This window comes from Balaenoptera musculus, chromosome 2 (genome assembly GCF_009873245.2).
Source record: "Balaenoptera musculus isolate JJ_BM4_2016_0621 chromosome 2, mBalMus1.pri.v3, whole genome shotgun sequence".
In the NCBI taxonomy this organism is placed as follows: Eukaryota; Metazoa; Chordata; class Mammalia; order Artiodactyla; family Balaenopteridae; genus Balaenoptera; species Balaenoptera musculus.
This window is the reverse complement of record NC_045786.1, coordinates 60,542,839-60,550,758: the sequence shown is the minus strand read 5'-3', so window position 1 is coordinate 60,550,758 and position 7,920 is coordinate 60,542,839.

Genomic DNA, 7,920 nt, shown 5'->3' with positions numbered 1-7,920 from the left:
CACTCCGCCCCTCCCCCGCCCCTCCCCCGCCCCTCGCAGCCTTTCTCGCCTCCCGGCTGGCCAACGGGGGCGCAGTGACCGCCGCCCGGGGAACCTTCACCACCTCTTCCTGGGCAACTCCACGGGGAGAACCCGGGTGGGCGGGAAGCAAGACAGACTTGTGGTCTTCTGTGATCGGCTCCAGGTCCTGTCCCCTCTCAGGGCCTTAGATTCACTCCCCCCACCCCATAAAGGGATTGGCCTAGAAGTCAGGGAGGACCTCTCCTGAGGGCACAACCTCGCTAATGGTCAGTTAAGTGTTTGGACCCTGAAGGCTGTAATGCTCAGAGGATGGACTGGCCTGAGTGGATAACAGCTCCTCTGAGCCTATAAGCAGGAGCAAGACGCTTTTCCCTAAGGAGGGGGCGTGGGTTTCAGGCAGAGGGTCAATAACCTGTGGGGAGCACTCAGAGCCCCATCCTTGCTCTGCTGTGAGAACACGGAATTTTCATCTTGGCCTGGCTCCCTCCCCTCCTTTCTCCTCCCTTCCCCAGCCAGCAGCAGCCTTCTGGGCTGCCTCCCCCCCAGCCAGCTGGTGTATGCTCAGAAAATCCAAACTCATTTCCATGTGAGTGGAGGGGGATATAATTAAGAAGGCCCCTTCCCCAAGTAGAAAGAGAGGGGAGCATCCTGCATGCCCAGGACTCACTGTTGGGGAGGCAGAATCAGACCAGCTTTAAGGGATCTCTGCCCACAAGATGCATAGGGCTCAGCTGTGCAGGCAACTTGATGACCTGGTGGTGACCCCCGGCAGGGTCCGGCCCAGTCCCTCTGCAGTCATCTGAACAGCCCCAGGAAGCTCTGCCGTCAGCTCATCTTTTCAGAGCCATGTGTCTGCCCTTTGTGAAGGAGTCTCCTCTCCCTCAAACCAGAGAGGGTCCAGACCCTCCATCTCTCTTTCGGCCCAAGGTAACCATGGATGGGAAATCCACTTATCCAGTGCTTACTGGATGTCTATCCCCAGGGGGACTGCACGGAGAGAAGACAGGTTGAGGAGGAAGGAGCAGAGGTGTATTGGGGCCTCCAAGACACACACGCCTAGCTGGACTCGATTCACATACTGCAGACACCACCAAAGACAGGGAACAGGCTGCCCTGGCCCCAGCCCCAGCTCCAGCCCTCTGCCCAGCTCCAGAGCCAAGAAAAGGTTATCACCAGGAAGTTCTGCCTTACCATTCCATATTTTGTTTCCAGCTATCCCCTCTTTCTTCCCTAAGTGCTCCTAAGATACCCCAACAGGCCAAAAGGTGAAATCAGGATGCCTCCAGAGATAGTGTAGGACTAGGTTCCTGGCCTGCTGGGTAGGGCCAACAGCTTCATGACGCCCAGAGGTACACTGCCACAAAGAGAGGGAGGCTGTGGACAGTCGAACGGCCCCTCCCCAGTCCTATACCCAAGCCTGTGGCCCTGAAGCCAGCAGCACGTCCTGGCCCAGGCTGGCCTCCAAGACTGACACTCTGTTTCCAGCCCAGGGCCTCATCTGCTGAACTTTATGACCCCCAGTGTCCGCCCTCTCTGCAAAGGTAAGCAAATTAAGAAATTGCCTGCCCTGCCTTTAAGAACTGAGAATTCAGAATTGATGATAACACTGCCCACGTGCACAGCAACTCACAACACACAACCCACTTCCACCTACATTCTCCCCGCCAGTCCTACATTCTCTCCCTTAGTGAGCGAGAGAGCACATCCCTATATTAGAGAAGGAAACTGAGGCACAGGGACGGAGAGAGACCTCCCCAAGCTCAGCTGATGGAGCCAAGATGGGAACCTGGGTTTTCTGACTCCAATAGCAATAGCTAATGCTGAGGTTACTATGCACCGTGCACGTTTCATAGCCTCATTTTAATTCATTTCATCTTCGCAAGCTTAAGAGGTAGGTGCTATTATTTGGCTCCTTTTGCAAACATGGAAACCAAGGTACAGAGAGGGGATGAGATGTGCCCAAGGTCACACAGCTCATTAGTGAAGGGCTGGGATTGAAGCCCAGGCAGTCTCTCTGGGGCCCACACCCTTATCTTCTATATCGTAATGCTCTCAATGCATCGCACCCTTCCGCTACTGCCTCCTGTGCGTGGCTGGATCCAAACGATCCTCAGAAAGACCCAGACAGGGGCCCAGGTTACCAGGTGCTAAACAGGAGGGCAGGTCAGGGGCTGGGCTCAGCCTCCCAACAAACAGGGCAGCAGATGGAAACTGGGGCACGTGCCAGGGAACTTTTTTCCAGGCTGGGGTGGGGGTGAGGGGGTAGTGCTGAAGACTGTCCCACCTCATGTTACAGGGAGGGCCTCTGGCTGGGCTCCTCCATGCTCATCTCAGCACCTGCTTCACCCCAATGGACACCCCGAGCCAGCCAATCTAAGGGCAAAGGGCCAGCGCCAGATGGCAGCCCACTCCTGGTTGGCTACAGGCAGCCAGGGGAGGTGAGAAGCGAGCCCGCGGAAGTGATTTGGGACAGTAACTCTGTAGCGGAAGAGTGCCGCTGGAGGAAGGGCGTGAAGGAGGACAGGTACCCAGCGTGGGGAGAGCACAGGGCCAGTGTTTGGCGTGGACTTGCCTGCCTCAGGTAGCACAGGGAAATCAAATCGGAATGGTGTAGGTGGTGACAGGAGCCCGCCTTCTTCACTGGGGCCCAAGGCTGGCTTTTGGGCCTGAACCAAGGACAGGGGCACAATCCACACTCACAGTCAATGATGGGAAATGGATCAGCAGAGGAAACAACAGATGTGGATGCTGACAGGTCTGAGGGGGAGGCACACTCCTGCCCTCCCCTTCCCTGCCACTCCGCTTGGGGGGAGCAGGGGGAGGAGGCTGTGAGAAAGAAATGATGCGGGGGCTTCTATCTAGGGGAAACCTACCTCGTAGAGGTCTTCCCTGTGGGCAGTGGAGGCACAGCCAAATGCAAGAAGCCCCTTGGGGAGTCAGAGAAATGGACACACGTAGACCTGAGGTCCCAAAGCCGCAAGAGGCCCTGGAAGCCTTCCCCAGCCTTCCAAGTAAGGCCTTTTAGGGCCATACTCAGAACATTCCTCACACTCCAGGCTCCCTCCGACCCGTCCTCAGCCCTGATCCCATGGCTACACCTGGCCTTCAAAGGAGTGACCCACCCCTAACAAGAGGCCTGTGGGAGGTCTAAGGAGCCCAAGCCCACGACAGCCCCTTCATGAAGCCTCAGAGCTTGGTGCCCACCCAGGACCTGCAGCTACTAATAAGAGCCAACTCTTCCTGTCCCCCCATCACCACCACCACCCATTGCAGGGGCAGAGAGACCCGGGTGATCTGTCTACAGGGCAGCTGTAGACAGCTCCAGCCCTGGGGGCCATGGGAAAGTACACTCAGTATGACAGACAGCTGATTTTTCAAAAGAAGCTAAAAATGAGTTTTCGTTGAAACTCCCAATTTTAAAATATTTGCAAATAATTCAAAATTAAGATATTGATGGTCATGTAGGCCACATCTGGGAATTCCAACTTACTGTGTGCTCATGGTGTGTAGGCCCCTGACTATCTCACAGGCACAGGCATGGTCATAATAGCCTCAGCTACCACTGGACTTGGCCCAACTCTTGGAAGACCATGTCAGGGCTCAGGGCTGGACCAAGCGAGGCATGCAGAGGAAACCTCCTCGGCTCATACAGACGCTAATACCACATCTCACCCTTCCCTCAGTGGTCTGCCCACCCCTAAACCTCTGACAGGATGTCCCCTCAAGTGCCTGCCCCTCCCCTCCTACCCAAGGCTGCCTCTTCCTTCTAGGCCAGCTCAGAGCCACCCTAAATGAAGAACTTCTCAGAATTGCCACCACCTTTCTTAGCTCTGAGGGTCAATACTTCCCAGCAGCATCCCATTCCTGGATCTCTGTTCTCTGTCCTAGTCATTCTAGATGCATTTTTATTTGACTGGCCCTATCCTAAACTGCTAAGATCGGAGTCTGGCCAGCCAAGTTGAGAGACAAAAGGTAAAAATCCACAGGGGGATATTCAGTGATGAACAGGAGACTGGCAGAGGAGAGACCTTTTCTCCTACTGTCAGGGCACTCAGCTCACTCCAAAACATGGTAAGTCCTCCCATGGCTTCCAAGGGCAGCCCGGCATCCTTAGCCCCAAAACTCTGCCCTTATGGCACTGGGCTTGTGGCGGGAGTGCCACCTGGTGGCCACTTAAGAACAGAGTCTTAGCAGAGACCAAGTGTGTAGGTAACACAGTTGACCCTTGAACAACATGGGTTTGAACTGCGTGGGTCCATTTACACGTGGATTTTTTTTTTTTTACTAGAAACTACAGTGCTACACAGTGCTATGCCCGGTCAGTTGAGTCCTCGTATGCAGAACAGCAGTTTCTGAGGGCAGACTGTAAGTTATATGTGGATTTTCGACTGCACAGAGGGTCAGCACCACTAACCCCGCTTGTTCAAGGGTCAACTATATATACTCCCAAGCCTTTCTGGAGACAAACTCCTCCCTCCACTCCACCCAACTCCCTCTCCTGCCCGCCTCCCTCAAAATCCATCTCTGAGCCTCCATTCTCAGTGCCCAAGGCCTGAGGCAAAGCAGGATCTTGTGGGAGTCATGCGGAACCCATCAAGACTAACAAAGTCTCCTGACCAGACATGGCTGGGAGGCCAAAGATCAAGCCCCAGCTTGACCACTGACCCAAGTTAAGCAAGACCCTACCCCAGGCCAGGCCTCCATTTCTTTGTTTACAAAGTGAGAAAAAGGAGCTAAACCAGCAGTTCTTCTATCTCCTATCTGGACCAGAGTAGACAAAGCTTTCTCATTCTATCTTCTGCATTTCCTTCTTGTTTGTAGGCTGAAATAAACATGCTTTTAAATCTCTGGAGGATGGAAGGCATCGCAGGGCCCACCCAATTCTGATGTGATCCTTGGGCCTGCTGGGGCCACCTGAGTGAGGAAAAGAAATGCATGCAGACATGTAGTTTCCCACAAACAGTTCACTTTCTTTCATGGATACCGTGATCCAACAATCCCAATTCTTGGGGTCAGAAGTAACTCAGAGGTCATTCAGTCCAACCTGGGAGCCCCTCAAACAGCCCTTTTGGATGCCATGTAGCCTCTGCTTACATACCTCCAGTGGCAATGAGCTTTCCCCCAAGGCAGCCTTGCCCCTCTTGTTTAGCTCTGACACAAAGTCTTCTTCCCCAGTGGAAGACTTCTACCCAGCGGTCCTAAATCTATCCTCCAAGGCTACACAGACCACGTCTAATCCCTCTTCCTGGAATAGAGCCCTTCAGGGATTTCAACACAGAGGTCATGTCCTTCTAAATCTACTTCTTTTTCAGGGTAAATAACCCCAGTTCCAACTAGGTCCCTCGTGGGGCTTTGCTTGGTCTCTTTAATCCTGGTTGGTTCCTAGGACATCATCAGCCAGTCATTTAACAAACTTCTACTGAGACTGTCCTAGGTGCTAGGCAGTCTGGTTTGTGACCATCTCCTTCAAAGGTCGGTGTCAGATCAGAACACAGCACTTAGAAGAGAGATAGGGGAGTAAAGGGCTGGAAAGACTTCTTCGCTCCTACTACAGCCCCTCCAAAGGCACTGCCTCCTTGGGCTGAGACACCAGGCTGTTAAATCCTGTTGATCTTAGCCTAGGGTCGTTCTTGAGCCATTCCCATCTATCAGCAGTGGGTTTCTGAGATACTGGCTGAGAAAGATTGAGTCTGAATCTGGGTTCAAGAGGGGAAGAAATGAGACCCCATCCTGCAGAAGAGCAAATGGTTTTCTAGTCCCCACCGCAGGACCTCAGTGTCCCTGTTCCTGTCCCTCTTGCTAGGGATGCCTAATTGTCAGGATCCTGACTCTTTCGGTCATCTAGAACATTCACCAGTCCAGCTCTGAGTGCCTTGGCATCTCAGATATACACGTTGTCAACATCCACTTATATAAATTGAGGGAAAATATCAAACAGGACACAACTGAGGCTCCAAGAGGTTAGGTTCTCTGTGGAAAAGAGACCTACAGCTCAGTCAGTCTGACGTAGAAGCCTGATTTCCCTCCAGGACTCAAGCTGCCACTTCCAGGAAGGATGAGTGGTGAACAGACCCTCAGTCCCTCTGAGTAGCTTCCGGCCTGCCAGCCAGGCACAAGGTCCCAGGGGGGTGCACTGATGGAATCGTGCTGATACAATCCCACCCAAGTCCTAGAAAGACCAGTTTCCCAGCACAGTCACGTCCGGTTAACAGGAAGCACTCATCTGTAAATGGGGATAATAATGTCTACTTTTCAGGGTTGTTATGAGGATCAACTGAGATGGCATATTGATGCCTAGCTCAATGACTGGCACAGAGAGGGTGCTTGATAAGTGAGCACCATTGCACTGCATTGCTGTGAGCCGCTTCTGCCGAGGTAGAATAGGGCAGTGCCTGGGTCTCTGCAAAAAGCATTTCAAGCATAGAGGAGGCCGAATTTTGTTACCAGCAACTGCAGAGGCTACAGGAGCCAAACGCGGCTGAGCCCAGGGAAACCAGGGGCACAGCCAAGCTGACCCGACCCCAGCCCAGGGCCAGAGGGGGTTTGCAGAGGCTGGGTAAGCAGGTAGAGGGAAGCCTAAATACCACCCCCCCACCCCCACCAAACATTCACTGCCAAAGTTTGTGGCAGAGGCAACAAGAGGCCACCTCAGGGTAGGACTCAGAGCTTGGTTGGGGGCCCAGGCCATATGGGGCTGAGGCAAGGAGCAGAACCAGGGCCCATGTGCCCAGCAAGCTGTGCCAGCCCAGCCCATGCCAGCCCAGCCAAATTTGAGTTATATCAGGAGAAGGGATCTGTTCAGAAAACTCACCCATCTCTGCATATTTGCATATTCTATTTTGGGGTCTCTTCCTTTTTTTTCCCCCTTAGCTTCCTAGAAAAGTTCTCGTGATCAATTCCAACTTCACCTCTGCTGAACTGCAAAAGCTCACTCTCAATCCCATCTCCCCTCCAACTACCCTCTCACTGGAAAGGTACTCCAGAGTTCTCTGCCCTCCCTGCCTCCGCTGCCCCCCCTGCCTCCACTGCCCCCACCTATTCAAGGCCTCAACCCCTGCAACTGAGCTCTGTGATACATCCCCAAGGTCACCATGGCTAAAGGAGTCAAGTCAAAGGTCAGCCCCTGGGTTATGACGTTTCTCTGTGGCATTCCACACCACTGACCATGCCCTGCTGTCCAGTTCTCTGCACTCCGTCAGCTCTGATGACCTCTGCTCTCGCCTTCCCAGAGGCAGCACATCTCCCCCTTCCATGCCCATGCCCGTCAGGCACTATCTCCTGGAAAGTCTAACTCCTTAGTGGGCATCCCTTTTCCTCTACCTTTCCCCGGAAAGTTGGATTCCCTTTGCACTTGACACAGGCCCAGGCTTCAACTTGAAACTTCCTGATCATTATCTCCAGCCTAGAAACCTCCACCTGTCTACAAGACAGGTGGGGACCTGGCCGTCCCATGGCACCTCAAGCTCAGTGTATCCAAAACTGGTCTTGCACTCCAGATCCCAACCCCACTCCCTCATTCTTGCTGCACCACCATCTACCCATTCACATCCTGCCTGCCCCCCCAGATCTAGTCCTTCACATTTCACCTCCCTCTCCTCCTCCCAGCTCCCCCACTGCAGCTCTAGTCGAGACCCCCACTGCATCCCATCTGGAGGCAATGGGCCTCCTAGCTGGTCTCCCACTCCCAGTGTCACTTCCCACAAATCCAGCCTCCACGCAGCTGTCAGATTCTCACACACGAGTCTGGCCCTCCACTGCCCAGCCTAGAGCCATCCAAGGGGTGCTCTTTGCCTTCAGGATGAAGCCCAAGCTCCTCAGCCTGATGAGACCCCCCACACCTCCTCCCACTTCTCTACACTCAGAAGCCACGGGCAGCAGTGGGAAGGGTGCCAGCTCTGG